Source organism: Argiope bruennichi, chromosome 6 (genome assembly GCF_947563725.1).
Source record: "Argiope bruennichi chromosome 6, qqArgBrue1.1, whole genome shotgun sequence".
In the NCBI taxonomy this organism is placed as follows: Eukaryota; Metazoa; Arthropoda; class Arachnida; order Araneae; family Araneidae; genus Argiope; species Argiope bruennichi.
Genome location: NC_079156.1, coordinates 99,468,199 through 99,495,379, shown reverse-complemented (window position 1 = coordinate 99,495,379; position 27,181 = coordinate 99,468,199). Strand labels below are relative to the sequence as shown.

Genomic DNA, 27,181 nt, shown 5'->3' with positions numbered 1-27,181 from the left:
AACTATATTAACTGTTATTAACTCTATAAAACATTATTTGTTGGTCATGATACCTTGGCTAAAATATAGTAGTTATGTTTTAAAAGCCTTACACCTATTCTGACTACCGTGCACATGAACAATCTTAATGGCGTCGAATCCCATGATGTCATAGTAGAATTAAAACCTAACTCTCTGAGTAATCCATCTTCTAATTACTCGTTTTCTTTCTTGATAGTGGCACTTAGTAACTTTGCAGATATAACTTTTATAAACTTTGTTTGTAAAAGGCTTACCTCACTGAAACAAATGATGAAGAATTTGCATATTTAAACACACACACACACGCGCGCGCGCGCGTTGATACTTTTTCATTATTAGTAGGCATTTTTCATTTTTGTGGATCATTGAGCTCGCTAAATGGTAAAGACCTCAAATAAAATAAAAAACAAATAAAGAAGTTTTTTAAAAATGATTTCAGGGGATGTTGCAGCTCTAATGATTAACCACTGGTTAAAATATGATTGACTTATTAATTGCTTCAAAGAAAATAATTCTCCTTTTCCTTTATAGATGGTTGCAATTTTTATAAGCTTTGTAAGGATTTTTTTTTTTTTTTTTTTTTTTTTGCAGGAAACAAATAACTTTCTTTTTTCTAATTATATGCTGCACAGAAATAAAGTTGTTCTCTTCTTTCAGTGTTTGACGCAAAAACAAATGTACAATAAGCTTGATGATTCATATGTGAAATTAAATACATAGTTATAGAAATTTATCATTTCTTCTGCATTCTCAAACTGGCTTTCAAAAGTGCAATTTATATTTTAAATGTATTATCATTTTAAAAATACACTTCTAATCCTGCTTATCTATTTCATCCTGTTTTTAGACTGCTTGTTTCACTGAAGTAAACGATGACGATTTCGCATATTCAAACACACGTACACACACACATCGATGATAATTTCATAATTATGTTGCCTTAAAAGCAAATCACTCAAATGCTTGAGAAAGCTTTCTTTTCCTAGGAATTTTGACTGTATTGCAGCAATACTAATTATCAGCCGTACAAGTGTTATGTAATGTTTTTGAGATAAGATATGGAATTCGTATTCCAGGAAACTGAAGTCTCCTTCCGAGAACGGAGATAATTCCTGCTTTGAGAGGAAGACAATATTACGCTCTGTCACCATAGCCTTTCTATCCTAGGAATTTTAATTGTTCCATAGCAATACTGAAATAAATGATGACGATTTCATATATTCAAACTCACGTACACATACACCCATGAACACACCAATGATAATTTCATAATAATGTTGCCATAAAAACAAATCACTCAAGAGCTTGCAAATGCAATTTTTTCCTAGGAATTTTAGCTGCTTCGTAGCAGTACTAATTATGAGCCGTACAAGTGTCATGCGCTGTTTTTGAGATAATGTATGGAATTCATCTAATCTTTGTATTTTTTTTTTTTTCTATTCCAGGAAACTGAAGTTTCCTTCCGAGAACGCAGATAATTCCTGCTTTAAGAGGAAGACAATGTAACGCTCTGTCACCGGTTAAGCCGACACGAAGGGCTTCGCTAGATGTCACCGGATTAAACCTGTGAACAGGCTTCTTTATTCCAAGAAATTCGTTGTACATTCACGCTGCATAATACAACGCAGTGTTAACATCCGTCACCTTATTTCTTACTTTGCTTGTCTAAATAGGGTTTCTCCTAAACGAATTAAACCGATGGTAAACTATCGACGTTTTGTACAGATTTTTATTCACTTTAATAAAAATTATATTTTTTTATGCAGTTGATGCATGAGCTATTTGTGAGGGAGAACAGGACTTTGTTAACGATGATAACAGTTGACCATTTTTAATCTATTCTGTTTTCGAGACATCATATATTTTTTATATATTTTTATTATATTTTACCTATATATTTTTTATTTTTTACATATACGTTTTAAATTTTTTTTTCTTTGAGATATTATATAACTTTTACATATAATGTCTCAAAAATTGATGTATTTTGATATATTTCTTGCGTATATTTTTTTATATATATTTTTTGAAAATACATATATTATTAAAATGATCTTTTATTGTATTTTCTGATCTTTTAGTTTGTGCTTTACTAGATGAGGCCTTATTGTTATAATATTCCTTGGTGATTCTTTAAAGAATTAGATAAAAGCATAAATGTGTTTTGGATAAATTTTTATTTATGTATTACCTATATATTTTCGCTCCTTCAAAAAAGATAATGGTAAAACATATTTTTATCCCTGTTTTGGAACAAGATGATTTTGACTTTAAGCCACTAGAACAATCCTGATAAAAGTTGAATAGATTTTTATTCTTAGAATATATAAGGCTTATACTAATTAATGAAACATTGTTACTTTTTCTTGAGTATTGTATTATGAGAGGGTCACCTAAAACTCTAGCTTACTGTAAATTAATATAACTCAAAATAGGTGCGTTTTTTTTTTTTGACTATCAAAATCTAAACATAAGTTTACCTCCACCTGAATTTGTGTGCGCTATCATGCCACCATGTGAAGTTTTTGAAACATATTGTTTTAGTTTTTTAATAGGTTGAAAATAAATATCAGAACATTCAAAACTACTTCGTATTTTCTTTCAATTTCTAGTCAATATCATGAGTGAAGGAATTTTTAATTTCTTTACCGGAATCAATTTTCAATATCTTAGCAACAGCTCTTTTTTTTCCCCCCATTTTGCTTCTTGAGCTTTTTACCATTGCTACTTTAAATGATTCTGCTGCTCATTACTATTTCCTCCTGAACTAATATTCCTTCCAAAGAAGAGATTGTGATAATATTATTATTTGATAATATTATTTGTAGGTCCACGGATTGAATATTGTAGCTTACAGATTGCATATCAAGTAGTTAAAAAAGATTACTAAAAATAAGCAATAATTTGTATAAAAGCCTTTAGTAGAAAACAGTAGAAAGCATTCTGGGCAAGGTGATGATATTCTTTAAGATGGGCAGCTTATTCTGGTCATTTAGCTGCGCTCCAAAGCGATAAAAATCCTTGATTTCTTTGTTTGGACTTACAAGAATAGGATATAAAATAAATAATAACTGTGAGTAACACATTATCAGGTATAGAAAAGAATAATCTTATATATTCCTTCAAGATTTTACGTTGAAGATCTTGAAAATTATGAGGCGTCAGACAAAACGCATGAACATCTCCAAACAAACAATGGAATAGCGGCACTGGCTTCTCTGTGTGAATTTTCTATAGGATACTTTAGACGCAACCCTAAAATGCTACAGATTTCAAATGAACATAAACAGCCATTCTTTAATCCTGCCCTGATCGTCAACATGCTCAATCCCCCCTCATAATGTGTATATGATAACACCATAAAGCCTATCTATGTACGAAAGCAGAACGATTTTTCTAATATTTTATTTAGAGTTTTAAATCATTATATCTAAGTTTTGAATTATATTAGATCTAGAGTAAAAATCGATTGCAAAATTTCATCTTTATGTGCACGTTAAATACAATCTTGTAAATAAACATTATGTAATAACATTGCTTATGAATGACAGTCAAATATATCTGAAAAAATTGAAAAGATTTAACAGTCAATTCTATATCGTGATATCTTTTCCATGCAATAAAATTTAAATCATTGTAATCTTTATATCCCCCTTTATTCAACGGATAATAAGATCTCCCCGGTAAAATATTTTATTCACAGATAATGAGAAACTCTCTTTCTAAAAAAGAAGTTAATTTAGGCGTTTAGATCCCAATAACGACCGCACGCTGCAAACTCAAAGAATATTTTATTAAAAGGGAATGAAGCACCAAGAAGACAGGATAAAGTTCCCTCTCTGTTTTTTTTTTAACCTGTCATTCCCACAAGGCACGCGTTACCTATCATTCTACGTGCCGAAAACGATTTCTCGGGTCGAAGAAAAAAAATTTTTTTCATCAATCGGGAAAATAAAATGATAAATAACAACTACCCCTCCTCCTATCTGTCCATTGATGAGGTCTTATTTTATTTTTCTATTGTGAGCAATATCATCCCGTGAGGCAGAGACGGTGGTGATTCAGCATATTACCTACCCCGTTCCCATCTCTTCAGCGAAAATAGAACAAAGGAATCATCCCCTTTTCGCATCCCCCCGTGGGGGAAAGAGGATGAAGATGGGAAGATAATCCTCTCCATCAGCCTTTTTCCCCATCCTATTGCTGCATATCCTCCATGAAATTCAAGGTACGCCCGTTCTAGCATAATTATTGTGAAAAGCTGAAGAGTTGGGGGTCGGGGAGGGTAGGAAATGATCGGCTGTTAAATTTTGGGGCTTCTTCTACCCCTGATTGGCTGAGAGGTGACAACAGCGACGTCTCCCATTGGCGGCTAGGATGCCTGGATTGACAGTTGAGGAGAGGAAGTGGAAAAATAAGAGGGAGGGGGTGGGAAGTGATGGGAATTGAATGATTCATTGCTTGATCAGCGGATGGGAGAGTAGGGAGTGGGTGTTCGGATCACCTAACGTTCGAAAAGGGGTGGGAAAACATGAAATATGCAACGAACCAAACACTGGACTTTTATGTATATATTCACCTCTCTTCCAGTATTTGAATCTTCTGAATTGAAATGCTCTCTTGCAGATTTTATTAAAGGAAAAGGGTTGCAGACGGCGCTGTCGCATTCTATCGGGATTCTTTTCAATCTGAAAAAGTGAGAGGCGAGCAACTTGTGAATAGAAGGGGTGTGCAAGGCGCAGTTATCTTGATAAGACGTGACGGGTATTGGGTATGCTGATTCATGAAAATCTTGCAAGTTTTGGGTAGAATCGATATTTTAAGCTTGCGGCGAACGTGATGTGCGCCTTAAAGAGGGTGACTACAGAGGTTGATAAAGTTTGTAGCTTTTGTAGTCAATTACTGTGATGACGTATTATAAAATGAATACTGAATTTATCACGAATGAAAATTATAATTCACCTTTAAAAGTCTGCGTAATACAGTGAGGGTACAAATTCAAATATAATATGAATTAAATAAACGAAATATAAGTTAATATTGGCTGTAAAATCAAAAAGCTTGCGGCAAACATGATGTGCGGTTTAAAAATGGTGAGAACTGCAGAGGGTGAAAGAGTTTATAGCTTTTGCAGTAAATATCTATGATGATGTATTATAAAATAGATACTACTTTATCGGGAATGACGATTGTAATTCATCTTTAAATATCTTCGCAATTCAGCCAGGGTTCAAATTCAAGTATAAATGAAATATAAGCTTATATTATATGGGCCATAAAGGTTAAAGAAAACCAGGCAGAAAAATCCTTATAGAAAACTTTATAAAAAGTAGAAAAAAAATTTATACAAAACTTTATAGATAATTTTGAAAGCACAGCGTAAGAAAGAACATGGATAAGTCTTACTTTAAAGCTTATTTCCTGTTACTTGCCGTCTCATACTCCTATCAAGGCGATACCGCATTCACAACGATCATTTCCTAAACTGATACAAACAGAATGCCAGTAATGGAAAATCTTATTAAAAAAACCTATTTCCTTTAATAAGTGCTAATTAATAAAGTTCATAAGCAAAAACAATGTTCTGGTAAATTGCTGATAATTATGTCTAAACTACGAAATTTAAAAATTTAACTACAAAGTTTTCATTAAACTTTTTTTGCTATTTTTTGTTATTTTTCTAGGATTGCAAAGATATTCGTTGTGAACTTTAATTTTAATATCCATGTAATGTGATGAACTCTTCAGTGTACCACATTGTTTTTTTAAAAAATACTCTTTTAATTGATGAACTATCGAATCTTGGTTCAGAATGCGATTAATTGTTTAATTCTTCAATGATGTAGGCAGCGGCATAATTAAGCAATAGACAGCATGAGGTAAATGCTAACGACGAGAACCATTTTTTAATACACGAGAGTAAGACAATAACAATGTCTCTGTGTAAATGAATTTATAAAATTTCTGGCCTAGGAATCGAAGACCGAGGCATTTTGTTAATCCTGCCACCCTGTAATTATGCCTCTGGGTAAGTTCCATTTTTAATGAGAAATCATTTTCATTTAATATATCGTTATACTTATAATTTCAGACAGTATTAATAAAATTAAAAATATTTTAAAATTTTCCATATTTTTCAAGAAATCCATTAAATTATAATGATAATTATAGCATACTTATTGTTGTAACCCTTCTTGATTAGCCTTCTATTGTGCCGACGACCTAGAGGTAGCGCGCCTTCCCCGTGCTCTGGGCGTCCCAGAATCGAGTCCTGGTTCAGGCATGGTTATTCTCTTCCCTGTGTTCTATCTGTGAGGTGTGTGAAACAGCCTCCCTGTAAAAAAAAGAAAGGGTTGTGAAAGCGAATGTATGTGTTATCTTCATATGAACTAGAAGTCAGACTTTTGCCTTCGGGTGCTGAGGACCTTTGCACCCGATTATTTATATAGTAAATAGAAATTAATCTGATTATTGTAATTTCAATATATCTCTTTTTTCTTTTCTGTAACTTTTTTTTTTATAAAAATTTTCTATTAAATCATGATATTTGAATTCTGTTTTGTTTTCGCTTTCGAATACATATCGAATCTTCTTCAAGACCTAGACTCGATTAGGTCACCGATATTTCGATGAGTTAAAAAGAACAAAATTTAAATTCTTCAACAACAAATTTCTTATTCAACAAAATTTAAATTCTTCAACAACAAATTTCTTATTCAACAAAATTTAAATTCTTCAACAACAAATTTCTTATTCAACAAAATTTAAATTCTTCAACAACAAATTTCTTATTCAACAAAATTTAAATTCTTCAACAACAAATTTCTTATTCAACAAAATTTTTATCAACAACATAATTGCAATTTTGTTAAACATGTAATTAAAATATAAAATAACTCAATTTAAAGTATAATAAAATAATTAAACTATAAAATTAGGTACATATGTTAATGCTGCATGAGGAAGTCAAGCTCTCAAAAGCCCTGTTCTGAAATATTACAAGATATTAATATGCTCTTATGTAAAAATATATGTTCAATTTTTAATTATAAAATCTGTGCAACTAAATCTTACGGATAATTTTTAATGTACTTTATGCTTATACTTGGAAAATAAAAGGTCAGTTTATTTCTTTGTCATTGTATTTTAATTAAATTGCACAGCTTTAACATTACACTAATTTTTCGAAACAATACCCATTGTCTATATTCTTAATGACTGAAGTTTTATGTCCTCGAATATTTTCTTTTAAGGTTACTTAATTTCTCCAAAACCACTTGTTAATGACTCCAAATAATGACCAAGGCTATCTTTCTCATTTGGTAAATCATAACACGAAAAGTAAGATTAGTTGTTGTTGGAAGGGATTTACTTAAAGTAAATATGTTGTTTAACGTGTTGCTTAGGAAAAAAAAAAAAAAAAAAAAAAAAAAGCAAATTTTTAAAATGATGGAATTGCGTGATGGCTTTAATTCTCTCATTATGCTCAACCTGTAAGAGTGATATTGTTGTTCAAAGCGCATTTTATTACAAGTCTATTGTTTTACTTATGGGGCATTAATTTCTCTGGCAACACTCCGCGAACACAAAGGTCAAAATTCTCTCATGGTCATAGTCATTGATTTTATAGTATTTGGTAGCTTGAAGTAAGGTGTGTGTCACGGAAATGTTATAATTAAGACCTAATTACTTATTTCTTTTCGTTTGAACGAATTATTTCAAAAGTTGTTATACACTAAGTTTAATACAGTCCATTTTCAGATAAGTATTTGTTAAACGAAAGGCTATTCTACTTCAAAAACACAACCAGAAGGAATTTGCAGAAATATTAATTGAGGCAACATATCAGAGCTTTAATGTCAATCATAATTAGTGGATCGTTATTTTCGAAAGTAGGGCAAATATAACAAATTCCACATTAGGATTTCGATGATTCCACTTTATAGACGTCATAGAATCCGAAATGAGAATTTTTTGAAATAATCTCTTCTCCATTGAATAAGGCTATTGGGAGTGGTCTCTCCAAGATTTCCAGGGGGGGGGGGGCGGTGGACTGGTGGTAAGGTCTCGGCTTCGGAACAGAAGGGATTCAGGTTTGAGACCCGACTCCACAGAAGAACCGTCATGTAAGAGGGTCTGGTGGACCTTAAATCCTTTAGGGCCAAACATCCTCCCACTGGTGGGACATTAAAGTTTGGAGGGGTGAGTCTCTGCTCAGATGTCGTCCTCATCATCTGACCGCGAAGTCCGTCCCAAAATAGCCCTAGTGTTGCTTTAAAAATAGGAACGTTAACCCCTTACCTGTCGAGGATGATTTGCGAGATTCGGTCTCCAGTGCCACGTATATATACGTATATAGTTAGTTGCGAGATATATATATCACCAGGGGCAGTTAACATATAGACTTAGGGAGACGTATATATACGCCCTCGGCTGGAAAGGGGTTAATATAACTAATCTAAAACCCAGGCATTTTCTCCTATGTTCTCTGGTAAAAGTACTTGTGAATTATTAAACGCATGCTTTTGGTGAATTGTAGCCACGAAAGAGTCTATCAGCATGCATTGGTGCTAGAATGAGGCTAGCACACAAGCACTTGAAAGCGTAACGTATATTTTTGATGCATTTTTTTTGTCGACTGATTTAAACAACAACTTGCCATAAATTTAATTTTACAGTTGCAGTAACAATATCATATACAAATTTTAATGTATTTATTTAATTGCGTTTTTGAGTTACCACATTCACATATCTATAAAAGAACAAATTGATTGAAAAACGTTAAATTCCCTGACGGATTTGATTCCAAATTCGATACTGATAAGCACTTCTGATGTTAAATCTTTGCACCAAATTTTATCCATCCAGTTATTTTCATTATGTTCAGTTAGTTTCATCCAGTTATCGTGCTAACTGAAGGTCAAAAATATGGTCAATATTCCTTCGAAGGTCAAAATATTCCTTCGAATGGATTTCATTCAAAAGTTAACAGCACTCATCAAATTTGATATAAAGACAATATATCAAATTTCATCCATCTAGCTCAAAACGTTGAGTTGTAAGGGTTTACAGTCGGAAAAACATAATTACAAAAATTTGTTTTTCTGTCTCAGGGAACTTTGAAGAGATTCGTCAATTAGAATTTATTGGAGTTTTCAATACCCTCTCTTTATACACTTCGTATTTTAGAAAGTAAAAATTCGGTATTTCGCAGACATTTGTAGTGATATTGAAGCTATCTCCCTCAATCCAATATTCGAGCATGTTTATATGCAGTTGGTTCTTTAACCCTTTGACTGCTGAAGGTAGTCAAAGCCTGAATACAGTTGCATAGAGATATTTACATACGGAGCTGTGAAATGGACTCTTCCGCATTATGCCTTCTTATTACTGTCAAATTTATATGACTCAAATTTCTCCCTTGATGATCTCCCATCCCTGGTGACACTTCCCACATCCCTCATTTACTCTATAGACCGGTCCGAAACCGACCCACCAGTATGGAGCTATCTCGGCCGTGTTGGGTTGGATTAGTAGTGAGAGGGTTCCAGCACTTAAATTGATCTGCAGTGCTGACAATCAGCGACCTTTAATTCAGTTGATTGGCTTTGTTGCTCTAGCCTTTTGTGCGAGTTTCACTTATTTCGCAAATAAGAATTATTTAATTTTTGGGAAGGAGTGAATATTTACTTTTATTTATGCATTCAGCGGCAGTGATTTCAGAAAATAAGTTCATCATAAGACTTTTTTTTCAGACTTACTGTTTGTTCAAAAGCAATTTATAATAAATAGGGAAGATTAGCATCATGGGAAAAGGTACCGAGAAAAAATAAACAGACAAACAAACAATGCATTTGATTGACACCACTGAATAAAAATTTTAAGAAATCAAAAGAATACCATTTTTAGTCCCCTTGAGGCTTAAAATTCTTATTCGTTGCATAAGCTGCTTTATGCGTTTCATAGTCCTTCCTTTGGTGTAATAAATTGTTAACAGCTGGAAGTTAAAAAGAACGGTCTGCAAATTTAAAAAAAAAAAAAAAAAAAAAAAAAAAAACAGTCAAAATACGAATGAATACATGCATATATATATATATATATATATATATATATATATATATATATATATATATACAAAAATACGCAAAGCATACAAAATGAAAGTATTGTAATTATCAAAAATGTTTTGATGAATCTTTATGTCTCTGAGTCCAAACCCCACCCCCACATTCTTGGAAATATATTTGCTGGACAACACGATAACGGAAAAATGTACCGAGTTAGAAAGAGGAAATTTGGTCTACTTTTTAACATCAAATCTGTAGAATTCTATCGAATTTTAAGCGAAATCTATCCCAGAAAAATCTGTCTATTCCTGTCCAGGCGAACATAATAATGCAAAGATCAAGACAGATGAAATTTGGTTAATGATTTTTATTATCAGTATTATAGAATTATATAAAATCCTAAACCTAATGTGTTGTGAAAAACTGTCGGTTTTCAAATTCGCATTATGTGCACGAAATAACACAAAAAATCAAACAGCGCAGGCAAATGAAATTTGGCATGTGGACTTGTGATCAAAATTGTAGATATGTCTCCAATTTCGGATTCGCTCAGTAAAAAGGAAATCACCTAAAATACATATTTGGTTTTCTTTGTTATATTATATATGAAATAGAAAACTCCCCTTACTGTGAATTATGAGTGGAAGTAGGAGAGGTAGAATCCTACTTGCAGTTGTTGCCGTAACCTTTGAGGACTTGCAGCATCTCCCTTGATACTTTCAAGGAGACAGACTTAACAGAAAATTAACAGAAAGTACAGTGCTATATTGTTTAAAAAGCACTTCTTTATTTCAATAACATCCAGGTTTACATGGAGATTTTTAGATTGAGCGAGGTCGCCAAGATGACGGATTAAATTGTGATTTTCACACTTTGCTCCAAGATCACCAAGCTTCATTATGCATAATATACCAAAATTTCGCCAAAATAGTTACATTACCAAGTTTACTTGGCGATTTTTCAAGCCATGTCGGTATTTTTGGAAATGAGTTGGCGGACAAAGCCGCAAATGAAGCTTCTTCGTTTCTGCAGCATCCTCTTGTATATGTAGATGTAAAGAGAACATTTTCTGATTTTATTAACCAGTTATGGCAGCAAAATTGGGATACACAGGTCCATAATAAGCTTCATTCAATAAAACTTCTGTCAATTTGTGGCCTGCTCAACCTATGCGAGAGATTGATGTAAAACTGACTCGTCTTCGCATAGGGCACACCCGTTTTACTCATAAACATTTGTTGTTTGGAAATGAAGCACCGATGTGCCCGACATGCCGTGTAGATTTTACCGTTTTGCACATTTTAATAAATGTCCCTCTTTTAATCATCATCGTAATCATTTGTTTCCTTCGACGGCATCATTAACGCTTCTAGATTTAGTGGGTGAATACCCCCACAAAAATATTTTTCACTTCTCAAAAATCATTGCTTTTTTAGCATTCTATTTAGATTTTATTGCCTTTTTAAATCGTGTCTGCCCCAATTTCTTGTTTTATTAATCAATTTTACATGTTGAATTTAAAAACATTTCGAAATAATCATTTTTTTTTCTCACTTTTAAACTGGCATTGAAATAATTTTAACCATTTGACTGGCGCAGCTTAGTCAAAACATGGCTCTTGCGCCAATAAAATACAACAAACCAACCAGACAACTTGGCGATTTTCAAATTAAACCAAGATCGCCAAGCTCTGTTATAAATATGATGTGAGATCTCTTCAAGATGGTGGGCGAATTTGATGGGCGACTCGAGGTTGCAAAAATGAACGATACTTGTTCATTTTTACAGCCAAGGGATAAAGTTCATCTTATTAAACCTAATATGTGTTTCTTTTTCTGCCAAAGCTGAAGTTAGCTAAATTCATTATCTGTCAAAAGGAGACGAAACTTTTTACCTTATTTACTCATGGAGATAATAGTTTTTAGACAGACAATCTAAAAAAAGATTTTTTTCCTAGACGCAAAAAACAACACAACTTGGTGGTTCATTAAAATCTAGAGACATAATTTTTTTATGTTTGCATGCTATTTATCACAATTTAACCAATCGGCCAAGTTCCTGAATCAAGAACTCATGGTATTGGGAAAGTTTGCAAAAGGTATACATATTTTAGAGACAGATTGTGGTCTTTTCTACAGTTAGATAAACAAGATATCTCATGGAAAAATGTTCCGGGTAAAATAACTGCAAACAAGACCAATCTGCAAATTTCTCTTCAAGCGATGAAGCATTTCAATATATACTAACTTTATTGACCCCATTCTGTTGAGACGGTTTTTTAAAGAATCTATTTTTTATCACCATTCCGTGTTGCGGGATCTGTCCGCCTTATTGTATCTCTTCTTTTCACTGGAACTTTAGAATCTCGATTATGGACTAAATCACATCATCGGAACTGCTTTGTTACTGTTAATTAACTAAAACTTCATCTGGAAACAGGGGACAACAGCCATTGTTGCTATAAATCACAATCTCCAACTTCTTTTAAGTTTCATTGGGAAAATTCATGAATCAAGAACTCATGGCAATCAAAACTTTTACGAATTGTGAATCAAGCTCATGAATCAAGAACTCATGGCAATCAAAACTTATACGAATCGTGAATCAAGCTCATGAATCAAGAACTCATGGCAATCAAAATTTTTACGAATCGTGAATCAAGCTTATGAATCAAGAACTTATAGCAATCAAATCTTTTACGAATCGTGAATCAAGCTCATGAATCAAGAACTTATGGCAATCAAAACTTTTACGAATCGTGAATCAAACTCATGAATCATGAACTTATGGCTTCGGTTTGCCTGGACAATCACGAATATAGCTTTGTATCATCTGAGATGAAAGCACATGGGTGTGGATTGCCTTACCAAGTGACTTCTGTGAGGTGGGGGGGGGGGACTTATTTAACTGCCTTACATGTGAGCAAATGGTCAGCTTTAAAAGTGCATATCGGTCTACCAATTTTGAATAATGCTGTTTAAGACAGTTTGAATAAAAATTCACAACTTCCTAACTGAAATTTTTCAACAAACGCGATGCTTTAACACATTCGTTCATTGATAGACTGACGATTAATATACTTTCTTTTTGTGTACTTTTTCTTTATATATAAAAAAATATTGATTTAAATTAACGTTTTAACAATTTTTAAGAAGGATCCATGAATCAAGAACTCATGATAATCAAAACTTTTACGAATTGTAAATCAAGGATTCATATTACTGGGGAAGTCCATGAATAAAGAACTCATGGTAATCGAAACTTTTACGAATCGTGAATCAAGGACTCATGTTACTGGAGAAGTCCATGAACTCAAGGTAATCAACATTTTTACGAATTGGGAATCAAGGACTCATGGTATTGGAAGAACTCAGGGTAACCAAAAATTTATGAATCGTGAATCAAGCTCATGAATGAAGAACTTATGGTAAAAGGGAAGAGTGACATCTTCGGTTTGCCAAGACGATCTCAGTGTAACTTTGTATCATTTGAGATCGAAGCACATAGGTGTAGATTGCCTTTCCAAGGGATTTCTGGGGTGGTGGTGGCTCACATGTGAGAAAAAGGTCAGCTTTAAAAGTGTATATCGGTCTACCAATTTTGAATAATGCTGGTTAAGACAGCATGAGTAAAAATTCACAGCTTCCTAATTGGAATTTTTCAGAACATGATGCTTTAATGCATTCCTTCATTGATAGACTGACGATTAATATACTTCTGTTTGTGTACTTTTTCTTTGCATTTACAAACAAAATATTTATTTAAATAAACGCTTTAACTATTTTTAAGAAAGATCCTAATAGTTGCCAATTCAATAATTTTTAAAATTGGACAGATAATTACTTTATTAGGATACCACGATTGCAGTTGCACCCAAAATGTAAAAAAAAAAATAATCTTCAATGCAAAATGTTTTTGGGCATTCTTCTAACTTATTTTTTGAATTTTTGATTTTTAAAATTTTTTTATTGAATAAATAATAAAATAAATCTCCGAGAAAGATTTTAACGATGTAAATAAATACACAAGAACAAATTCTGAAAATTGTTTGGTATCAACCTATTAGTAATATAATTAAAACCATGATGGTGAGCATAATTCTCATAACCAGTTTGAAAATTATATTGTTGTTAATTATAATAACATTAAGTTTTGGGAAAAAAAACTCTTTTAGGATTATATTTCACTTCCTCATTATGTCATTTAATGAATCTCAATAAATTTTTCCCGACTCATAAAATGAAACAGCAATAACCAAGTAACTGGTCGGTTCGTTTCCAACAAGGATTTAATGACTTTTTGTGTATGCCTATATTGCAGATTTTTTTTTAAATATTAGACAGTTAGTAACGACTTCCTCAATTTGCAACTTATAACTAATGGAGAATTTAGTGATTTCATTAGCAATTATTTTAAATGCAGCAATATAAAGCAATCGGAAAAATTCAATAAAAAGAACCGAGGAAAAACATTAAAACGTCATTTGGGATAAGATAACATTTTGGAAAAAAAGTCAATGTGGAAAAAAATTATGAATTTTTTAGCAAGCTCTTTAATGCAAAATTTTATGCAGTTACTGTGATTGTTATTGTGTTAATGAATATAAAAAAAAATAGTGTATTATTCCAAACATTCAAATCGTTTGCTGTTTGACTTTTTTTTCTCGCTGAAACAACCCGGAGAAAAGTTTCAACATAAATGTTCTGTATTAGCATAGAGGAGCTTTGAAATTAATGGGATCAAAATAAAAATTCGATTTATCGAAAAATTCGAATTAATAAAAACTAGGTATAAGTAAGAATAGAAAGAATAAAGAGATAAGCAAGAGAGCAAAGCAAGCAAAGAGCAAAGAGATAAGCAAGATAAAAATTGCAGTAAAGATTTATTTTTAGCCTTTAATAATTCTATAAAGTATAATTAATAAACAAGCAGTAAGCAGGTTTGATAAATAATGTAATAATAGTTAAGAATTAAAAAGTATTAACAATTTTAAAATTAATAATTTCAATAAATAAGTAAATTTAATAAATGAAGACATCCCGCTAATAAAATGAGTTCGGAAATAAAAGCAATTTTTACATGATTTTTAATTTTGTAAAATTTAAGTAAAAATTTGAGTTATAAATAATATTGAGCGATCAAAGAAAAATCCAGATTACCAACGATTTGAATTAACCAATTTTCAATATAGTAGTAAGAATGGCTGATTATGCAAAGAGAATGTATTGTTAAATCGGTTCAAAGTTTGAAATTTATTCTTAAATCGGCTCGAAAGTTCTCATATTTTATCATTTCTTATTAGCAATAAAAGTAAATTGTTGCTGTTATTTCTAAGAGCACTAGCCATGGATAAGCTCTCTGACTAGGGATTGCAATATCGGATCAAAATTTCAATACCAGTATTCGGTATTTTGCAGATTTTAATACCGGGATACCGGTTTTAATACCGGTATTAGAAATTTTAGAAAAAGAAAGAAAACACAGGTGTTTCTTTGTTTTATTTGTCAGTTTTATTAGAGAGTGTAAATATCATAAAAAATAATTTATAACCTACAAATTATAACAGTATATAAAGAATCACAAAAAAGTAAAGGAACATCTTATTTATTTAATTCACAAAAAAGTGTAAATATCACTATTCGGTACTATTACAAATTTTTGGAAAGTGATCTTAAAAAAACATAATGCATCAATTGTATTGTCATTAAGCCTGAAAAGTAATTTTGTTTAAAAATAACTAGCTGTCGAAGACGCTTTTTCGGCATCTACGCTAGTTTGTGGTACTGTTAGCAATGCGCGATATACTTTTTCCAAGTATTTATCTCTTAATCCTTCATCTTCAGATAAATCGATTTCTCGTCGGATAGTTTTGGATATAGCTGATTTCTGTATTGTATTTTGGTTCGTTGAAATTTTTTTCTAATTTTTGTTCAAGTGACAATTCTTTTTCACTATGGACATTAGTATCATCATAATTTTCGATAACTGAACCGAATTCTTCTGAATGTAAATAGGTTTGTCGGTAAAAAATTTTATGAAAATTTACTATAAACTTAATCAGATTTGAATTGACTATTTTCTTTTCTTCTTTTTCTTTTTCATTTTTAAAATCATTATAATTATGTAAATACCATAAGACATTTCCTATTTCGGCATGCCTTTCTTCTGTGCGATTTTTCAATGTAATATATAATTCTTCAGATAGTGATGTGTGCTGTTCTTTCAGTGACTGCAACATGAAATGTATTGTTGCATTAGCTGTTAATCAATTAAAATCTTGCCGACATAATGCCTCAACAGCCAGTTTTATTGGAAGTAGAGCTGGTACAGTTCTAAATATTAAGTCGAATTCACTATTTGAAAAATTAATTTGTAAGTTTAAGTCGATTATTGATTTTGGATTGGATTTCTCAGTTTCAAAAGCCATTCCATCATTAGGAGTAAACTGTTCCAACGTGTTTTAGAATCTAATATTAACATATATTCTGTTTTATTTTCAGTTAGTATATATTTTAGTATATGTCATTTTTTATAGGGGAACGTTTAAATATCTTAACCATTTTTCGAACTTTATAAATTATAGGAAGCCATTCCTGATGGGTTAATATTTCATCCTCATTAGCAATATCTTCTTCAACAATTACATTGTCATTATCTTCATTGTCAATATCACTCACACTCTTACTCTCTTCAAACTTGGAATTCGAAGTTTCTATATCCACAGTATTTGGATTCTTCTGTTCTTTACTTTTTTGGTATAATACATCTATTACTCCTAATTGAATTTCATGAGCATAGCACAATTGCTGATTTCCACCAATCAACTTACCAACTTTTTCATAACTGTTGCTCCATCAGTTGTTATGGATACAATATCTTTTTTCAGGAATAATCCATGTTTCGCTAATTTAGATTTAATCATTTAATTAAGTCATTAATTAGCTAATTAATTTTGCCCGTTAGGGAGACATAAAAACAAAAACATATACTATTTTGCTATGTTGGCGATCCCTGAACATATGGTGGAGACTATTTAAAAAATTTCTATTAAATATCGAAAAACCGCTATTTAAACTTGTGAATACCGGTTTTACGAAATTGCACAAATGGCTCAAAATACCGGTATTCCGGTATTGCAATCTCTATCTCTGACTAAGTCAGCGATTTTAAGTCAAGGGAGTGTCGCTTATTTTTAGTAGCGCCAACTAGAGCCAAGAGTACGTCTTAGCTACTCACGCATCATATTCGCTTGCACAACCCCTTTTTACAAGGGGGCACATTCACACATCTCATAGATATAACAGATGAAGAACAACCATGCCCAAACGGGGACCCGAACTCAGGACGCCCATATCACGGGAAAGGCGCGCTATCCCTATGCCAGGACGCCGGCTTCAAACTAACTATAGTAAGTTAATTCAAGAACACCATGTTCATGGAACAAATATTTGCTTAAAACGATTAATGATTATTTAGTTTTATCATACATGCGAATATTACAGACTTGAAGCTGATTTTGTACATTTTTTTTTCATATAAATGCATCTGATTTTAGTGCAAAAAAAAAAAAAAAATTGTTATTAGTTTTAAGTCGAACGTTTCTCTAATTTCTTTCACAGCAAGAAAGAGAGAGAGTCATTCAATCTTATCCACTAAATGGGAAATACTCAACTAAAAAAGGAGCACGAGTATTTTCGTTTCATCCAAAGCTTTGTTAAACACATTTTTAATGCAATTTTCTTGAATCAAAAGTTTGAAAGGATAACATCATTATCATCAACAACCCAGTATAGCTCCTGTCTTTTTAGTATCACAAATTTTCGACTATGAATGGAATTATGTTATAATGGATGTCCACTTTCTACCCAACAATAATTTCAGAACGTTGACAGCTATTGTCATAAAATTCATGTCTAGGTATATTAAAATGATCATGCGCTACACAATGAGATCAGTTATAGCTCCACCTGGTGAGAAACAACAGAATTGGCATTCCTATTTCAAAAATGCACGAGGTATCGGAAAAATTATCAAACTGTAGGATGTTTTCGATTTAGAACGAAAATAAAAATAAGAACCAAAGAATTTGAGAGAAATAATATTAAGAACAAGATGAGCGATTTCCAACTCTCTTACGCCAAAAAAGAGAAACAAACAATAAGCTAGCAGCCTATGCTTTTATTTTTAGCCTGCGCTAAAGAGTACGACATCGAATCGATGTTTATTGTACAAAGCTTAATTTTTTCTCCTGTTATAGCAAGTTTTTAAGTCACAGACTTACACTTAAATAATAAACAAAGATATAATAGATTTTACAAATAATATAATAGATAATAAAACATATAGTAGAAAACAAATAATAGATTTTACGAAAAATAAAAGGTTTCATTATTCTTTAATCAAAATATATAAAAGAGAAGCCCGAATTATAATTGTGAAATTAAAATGAAATCAAAGGCATGTATCTAATATCACCTCCCCCACTTTTCTTTATTATATTAGATTTCAAATATTTAAATTTATTCTTTTCGGGATTTTTTTTTTTCTTCTTATGATTGTATACAAGGCCCTTGAGTACTTTGAAATTCCCAATGGAAATACCCTCACAGAGAGGGTTCAAGAACATCTTTCTTTTTACATGATCACAGTATTACATTCCGCATTTCGTTTCAAAAGTCACTTGTTAACCACCAAAACAGGGCATTAATTTAGCGAAATTCGTAAATATAAATTATAATAACAAATCATATAAATGAAGGCATAACTAGTGAAAATAGACAGCGGGACATTTTCACTAGTTACAGAAAAATAGGCAACAGGACATTTTCACCAGTCACAGAAAAATAGGCAGCAGGTTGATTTTAGCAATGATATTTTTTTGCCTATGCGGGCTACAGTTTGCAAAAGCATAACATGTTTGCACCCCATTAAAGGAACTCTGAAACATCAAATTCTCTACTAACAGCATTATATTCTGGGAGACATACAAAGATGTTGAGTTTCATGCCTTTTCTTTTATGCAACAATAAAAAGCCTCGTCTTTTTTTTATAATAGAAATTATCCACTGTCATTAAAAAAAAAAAATAATTGCCAATACACGTCGCTAAAACTCGTAACACGAGAGCCTGAATTGAGAAATTCCTCTCTGCAACATCGCCAAGCACGTGCCGACCCGCCCACACAATTTAGAGCCTTCCAAAGTGATTCAATCTTCCCGTCGCCATGCTTCCTCTTTTTCTAATTTTTCTCAATCACAACAGCTCTGCCCTCGAGGTATTTCAACTTGGCCATCATGCAGCGATAAATAATAATAAGATGCCGGGGAGGGGGGACAGTTACACGTAATAAAAAAAGAGGACCGGTCACGAGGTCTCGGAGTCTGCCTGTCTAGGGGCCGGGCCCGAGGGGAGGGTGCGAAGGGGCCCCGCTAATCACCGGTAGGAGGCCACACATAAGTTAGGACTGTGACAGGTTAATACCGGTTTTAAGACCAACTCAGATTGCCCGGCCCGGGATATTATATGATGGACGACACACGCCCGGGCAATTTGGGCAGGGTATATATAAACACACAGTCGTTATGGATGAGATGCCTTGTTACGTGTGTGCTGTCAGAACAAGAGTGGGGGGTCCTCTTTCTGGAGGGGGCTGGGAATGGGAAAAAGTTAATTTGCGAAAGGTGGAAAGATGCTAGTATAAGGATGACGCGATGCAAGGATTTGTAAAAATTGGCTCAATGGTTACATTTTTTTTTATTTTCTTTCTATCTTTTGTCTAATTTACGCAGAAGTCTGTTGGGACGTCTGTATTGCATTGACGTTAAATAGGATATTCAAGCACAGATTTTCTGTCGAGATAAGGAGTGGTTTTGAGATTCATAGGTGATGACACGCTCTACAGACAAACGATTTAACCGCTCATTCGAATTTTGTAGAAATTTTCCGTTTTTTACATGGTTTTTTAAACTGTAGGTCGCAATTCCAAATGGGGTCACACAGGTGGTAGGTGGTGTGACAAGGCTAAACAGCATTCAAAAATAATAATAGATCTTTTCATTCCCTGGTCATAACTAACTTTCAAGACTTGTCAGCAAAACTATAATCTTTGACTTCACCTTGTCGTCTAAGAGTGGTGGGCGGGGAATATATTGATATGGTGAGATTCGATATTCGAAGAAGGAAAAAAGTGTTCAAATAAATGCTTTGAAGATTTCAGATTTTACCTTTTGTTATTTTTTTATTTAAGATTCAGGGCATAGATATTGATGGCATTTCCTTCATATGCAATTAGGAGGCGAGTTGAGAATTCAGCTTAGAATAAATTTTAATAACATTGCTGAAAAGAGGTCCAAATTAATTCTTCAATAATCCAGATAAATATCAAGGCAGATGAAATAATTTAGTTATATATATATATATATATAAACTGTTAAAAATTACTGCATAATCAATCTACGTCTCAAATGAAAGTGATCACTTTAATGCCCTTGAAAAGGTGTCAAAGGTCACCACGTGTATTGAATTGGCCCCTTGCCAGAAATCCAATGTTATATAAGACTAGTGATCATTTGTTTCGGCCCTTTTTTGCCTTTCCTTCTTTACTTCTGCTTTTTTGTCACGCTGCGTCTTCTTGTAAATAATTATGCTTTCCTGGATGGTGGTAAGAGAGAGAATAAAACGAAATTAAAAAGGCAGCGTCTTGTCTATGTCTTCAAACCTGCACTCTGCTTCAACAAAAATAATGTTACATCTATATATATATATATATATATATATTACTTTTTATAGGAAACCGAAATATTACTCTTTATAGGAAAGGTGTATTTTATACATAGAAGAATATTTCAAAAGCTTTTATCATGATTAAGTGATAACTAATCAGAGACTATGATTCATTGATAAAATTCACTGATTCGCCATGTTCAATGAATCTTTTGATAATTTAGTAAAAAAAAAAAAAAAAAAAAAAAAATTAATACCCATAAATGAAATAAATTATTTGTTGCTTCCCAAATCAAAATCACAATAAACGAGATGCCTAGATCTTTCAGCCTTTTTTCTTGCTATTTTCTTTCAGAATTGAATATTAATAATCTTTTATCATAGTGCATTGCTAGTTTATTAATGATTATTATCCTTTGGAATGATAATCTGCTTTATCATGATTAGTGAATATCTCTTTAAATTTATGAAAGAAACTATAACAATCATAAATTATATGATTACAGTGATTTAAAAATCAATGTTGAACACATACACACACAAACACACACGAAGCTAATTTAGTTTTTTTTTTGCGTGTGTAGAAGTAAAATTGAATATAAATAAACTTTTATCCTGATACATTGATTGATAAGTAATTATTATTTGCTGATAAGAGTCACTAATTTATGATCCGTGAATTTCTGTATAATTTATAATAGAAACTGCATTCATTTAATAACCATAAACGACATAAAACTGGAAATTTTTCGACCTTTTGCAAATCACTGCTGGATACAATAAACGAAAAGCACAAAGCGAAACCAACATCTGCCACGGTGACAGATGATACGTCAAAGCTTGTGTTACCGACTCCCTCATACCTCTAGAAACAATAGAAGAGGTCCATAAACATTGTAAATTATACAGACGCACGGTGGCAGTTGGAAGGGAGGGATAAACAGCTTCCCTCCCCCCCCCTTCCCGCCTCCGTTTTGCTATTTTCTTTCAGAGACAAAATTGAATCTGTCTTCTGTGGAAGTGTCTGAGATAACAATTATGAAACTGTCAAATATAAAGTTTTGTTCGCCTTTTGAATGGACGTGACAGCGCCAGCTTGTGACTGCTCTCGAGTTATTGTTTTATTGTTAAGCGCTTGACGTTCTGTTTGGATGGAAAATTGATTTGAATGCAGGTCTGCGTTTTAGGTATGAACTGTTGAACTTCCGTAACAAAATTACCATAAGAAAAGAAGTGCGGAAAATAAGTTTGAAACACTTCAAGGATCTGTATTTATTTGCGTGGTATTTTAAAAAACTTATTGGGGATAAACCATAATATATCTTTTTTTTTTTTACTTATTTATTGTCATCTGTAACAAGAATTGAGATTGCAAACAAGAGTTAAAACAGTAGTTGAATAACTATTTACATCCTTATATTGGTCCTTCGTTATACTAGCCGCCTTTGGCGATTAGTTTGTCCGCCCAAATTATTAACTTATTAGGTTGTTAAATTATTAATATGGGATGTATTTTTTGAAAAAGAAACATTTTACCTAGTTATTTAATATGACTTAAACACATGAATCCAACTAAAACAGTTTGCTGCAATTTACAAAGCTTATATACTACGAAATATAAGCGGAAATGGAAATCCTACTAAGGACTGTAGGATTGGCAAAAGCACGTGCTTGAATGTTTTGATGGAGAGTTTGAATCCCGTAAAAACATTATTTCTGAGAGTGTATCAAATTAAATTAAAAATATTAAAGTTAAATGAAAAATTATACGAAAATGAAATTTATGTTATTGAAAAAGTATTTTTGTTTAGTCTTAAGGTAGAACAAAAAACACCTTTTTATAAGTTTTGGAAGATATAAGTATCAATTTCCGAAGGCAAATCATAAAGATTACGGGTAGACTTAAGATTAATATACGAGTGTCGAAATTGAAAAGAAAAAAAAAAAAAAAAAAAAAAAAAAAAGAGAGAGAGAGAGAGAGAGAGAGTGAGAGCGATTTTTCGCCAAATATAAACCTGACAATTTTTGATTGCAATTTCAAAAGCCGTCTGTTAACATTTCTGATATACATCCAGGATTGTAGACTTTTAGAGAGTTTTCTGGACGATTTTCACGATTTTGATGTCATTGGCGAGAAACCGTACATGAATCGTAAGTTTTAGCTCGATTACTTCCCTGATTAAGACTACTTTTGCGCTCGATTGAACTTTTTGTTCGAAGCCTTTTTCTTGATTTCTATTGTATCTTCTTTCCTCTGACTGAATGCCCTCTTTGGTAACACGGCGAATTATCTTCAGAACACTTCTAATAATATTTTGCAGCTCCATTAATTAGCTAAGAGAAACATTTGATTCAGTACAACTGTTAAAAAGTTCAAAAAATAAAGTTGTTTGAAATTGTACGATGTTTTGTGTGTATTTACATGTTGCGATTCAGCAATTAGCAACAAGCTCGATTTATGTGCCACGTGCTTTAGTGTTTTATATATATCTATAGATAGTTTGTTTCTTTTCCATGACAGACTAATCATTGTTTCATAATGCGAGATAAGGTATATAGTGTAAATAAAGAAAAACATGATTAGTCAAAGCATTTGAATCGTTTACAAATAGTTATAACTCTTTTGTAAGAGAAAATGGAAAAAAAAATTGAACATGATATGAATGAAAATTCAAAGTTTTGCTTGTATATGTAATAACTATCACCTGGGGGGTACCTCGAAAACGAGGATGAGAAGCATCCGGTAGGGTGGTGGATACAACCGAGTGGGTACAGAAATGGTAGTGGTGGTGGGTTGACTATCTACTATTGTCGACGGGACATACTTCCTCAGGTAAGGGTTGTAACGTGGCCGGTGATGGCCCTTAGGAATCAGCTACAGTTCCCCCCAGTGTTGTTGTCGTGGCGTTCCGGTCATTCAGATTTTTTTCGTGTGCCTTCTGGCGGGTCGGAGTAGCCGGTTAAGGTTGAATAAGTAATAATAGCCTCTGTGAATTCCCTTGCTCACATGGATAACATCCATATGACAATTCATTTCATATCAGAGCTTGGGAAGCATGTTCGGAGGTATTGCATATGTTTTCATGCATGTTATAAATCTCATGAAACTACTTCTTAGTACCGTGGACCCTGTATTAATGCTTGTTTTGTAGAAAAAGTTAACGAAATATAAACAAGTGCGCATGCTTCAGATATTGCCCATTTGGCTCGAATATATCGGCATAAAACATTAAAATTTCTCTTAATTTTTAATTAATTGCAATAATAAATTAAATTTTTATAAAATTTCATATGTGCACATTCTTATCTTTCAAACTATGCATATGCTAAGTCTGGTACTCCAGTTAAATGATCTGGTCTATAGAGTGCCAACACACACACACACACACACACACACACACACACACACACACACACACACACACACACACACACACACACACACACACACACACACACACACACACACACACACACACACACAATTCATTTAGCAAAGGCAAAAAAAAAAAAATGAAAAGTTTCGAATAAAATAAATTAATCAGTTCTCTTGTCATGCCTATAGATGAAATACCAAGAACCGGATCATTTACGTAACACAAGAAAACATGTTGAACAAGAGTACATCCGTACAATTTTTAGGAGAAACAGAAATTTATGAAATCATTCACCGCATATAACTGTGCAAGAACTGTCTGCATCAGCTTTAATATCGTCTGCTTGACAATATGAAACAGTCTTCGGGGAACGCCATCTTTGTGCAAACTTGAAGAATATTTAATTTATCATTGGAATTCTGCAATTTTTAGAAGAAATAAAAGTTTATATAGCCATTACATCAAGTTTAATATTATCCACGGTGCAATGTAAGAGCCTTTACACAACACCATTTTTGCATAACCATCGGCAATATCTTATAGTATATTAATATCTGTTTTGGATATTATATGAAGTTAATATGAAAACATGACATATTGAATGAAAACTCTTATGTATTAAACTATTACTATATATTAACTATCCTATTACTATGTATTAAACAAAATTTCATGGTTAATAATATTAGATAAGATCGTCGAAATTTATGGTTAAATCTAATCAATTTATTGGAATTATACTTTCAACTTAATTTTACCTTTTTGTCTATTAAAAAATGAGTTTTCATTAAGTAAATTTTATAAATTAAATGTTGATCACGATGTTAAAGTTTAAGTTCTACTTTTGGTTTCCTAATCTTTCAAAAGTATCAACTTTTATTTATTGCATATAAACAATAATATCTTAGGGATATGAAAACATATTTAATAGAAATGTTTAATACACCATTCATATTCATTCTTATGATTGAAATGTGTCCTTTGTATCATCTTAGCAGGTTTTCGAGTTAACTTTACGTAAGATAATATCATAAAAAGTAATAATAATAGATAAATTTAAATAGCATATTATTGCTCTTAAATTTAAAAATAATGAAACATTGCAATGCAGTTTACTTAGCTTAAGATGTAACAGCTTAAGATAAAGACAGACTTAAAATGGTAGATTCACGTACAAACAAAATATTTGATGGAAAATATATATATAATAGTAATTTTAGATTCATATCCATTCTTATTATTTGAAATTTATCATTTGAGTTGTCTTGAAATTTTTGGCATTAATATTACACAGGATTATACATCAAAATCTCACCAAAAATTAAGGTATAATCTGTATTAATAATAAAGATAAAAATATGTGTGCATTAGTGCTCTACAAGTCTCTATTAATAATAAAGATTTAAAAAAAATATCTGTGCATTAGCATTTGACAAGTCTCTATTAATAATAAAGATAAAAATATCTGTGCATTAGCATTCGACAAGTCTCTATTAATAATAAAGATAAAAAAAAAAAGTCTTCAAGTTTTATTACTACTTCAAGTTTTATTTAGAGCTTTAAAACTACTTCAAGTTTTATTTAGAGCTGCCAAACTTCTACATATATATTTTTGAGGTTGAAAATATGTATCAACGGCCGAATTTATTTAAATTTTTTAATTAATTAAAAATTAAACGAAATTTTGGCATTTTTTTCTCAATGAAACTCGAAACTGTTACTGCAGAAAAATAAATCTAAACCACTTCAAAAATTAATAAAATTGTCTTTTGAATGATACCAATTAAATAGCCATGCGAATTTCCCCCGAATTTTAGAAATTTTTTTTCAAAAATATTTTTTTTCTAATTTTCAACAAGAAATTAAATTTATGCACTAAAATTTATACATTTTCATCGTTTCATCAAGTATTTATTTGAGTCAGTTTTTTTTCATTAATGAATGCTAAAGCAGAAAAATTCGATTTAATATTTATTTACAAGACAAAGCTTACAAGACAAATAACAAAGTGAAGTTACAATATTATGAAGTTTAGGAGATAGATGAATCGAACATTTTACGATTTAATGTTTCTATGATATCATGAGATTCTTTAAATTACGAAGATTCAGATACATAATAAAAAACAAAAACTTGAAAATGAGATAATTGAAATTGCATGGACATTCATTTCAGACAATTTGGCTAAGTTATGTACATCAAATTATATCTAATCGATTTAATTGAAATCAAGTAAACAATATTCCCTTCAACATCCTGGTAATCTGAAGCGAGCAGTATTAAATAAATATAAATAACAATAAAATTCTATCGCTCTTAAATTGGAAAAAAAAAAAAAAAAAAACTCGAACAATACACTTCATTATTGTTTCCTTATTATAAAGTACAAGGTTTGATAAATTTAAAATGACGGAATATCTATTTAATTTAATTGTAATTTGGTATATCGGAAATTGAATAAATATAATTCTACGTCTTACAAATATAATTCCACGTTTTGATTTAAAAAAATTTTTTTTTTTCTGAAACTCAAAAAAAAAAAAAAAAAAAAAAACTAATAATTAGCAAAATCTAAAATCATTAAAATTCAAGAAAAAAAAAGTGGTTTATTAATCATGAAAATTATTAATAAACCACTCGTGAAACTTATGAATAATTATAATCAAACGAACCTAACTTTCTTTCGTGGGAAACTTCCCGGGAAACGCTAGATTGATAGTTGATAGGAAACAGAACACATTTGCACTTGTGTTTTTCTGTTTAAATACTGTGGCTTGTTTCCACTTATACATGTAATAGCAGCCAAATAAATATGCGCATCAAAAAATAGATCACGAACTTGATGGTTATTTTTTCAACTGAGAATGCATGCATGCAACGTCTAAATGTGGCAGATGTCGTACAAGCAGGCATAGTGTCAACAATGTCGGCTTCTAAAAAATCGTAAAAGAAGTCATAAAAAAAAGTCTCGTTTGTAGAAAATCGTTTGCAAAA

The 27,181-nt window shown here is 31.8% G+C and overlaps 1 long non-coding RNA gene across 1 annotated transcript in view; it reads right to left on the bottom strand.

The window, feature by feature from the left end:
• The window catches only part of LOC129972471 (uncharacterized), a 129,683-nt gene extending 102,741 nt beyond the window's left edge, over positions 1–26,942 (bottom strand). Inside the window, exons 1-2 of the long non-coding RNA XR_008784863.1 lie at positions 26,860–26,942; positions 6,198–6,355 (exon numbers count right to left, since the gene is read on the bottom strand). This is a non-coding gene — a long non-coding RNA (uncharacterized LOC129972471). The remainder of the gene's footprint in view (positions 1–6,197; positions 6,356–26,859) is intronic.
• Positions 26,943–27,181: the final 239 nt, after the last annotated feature.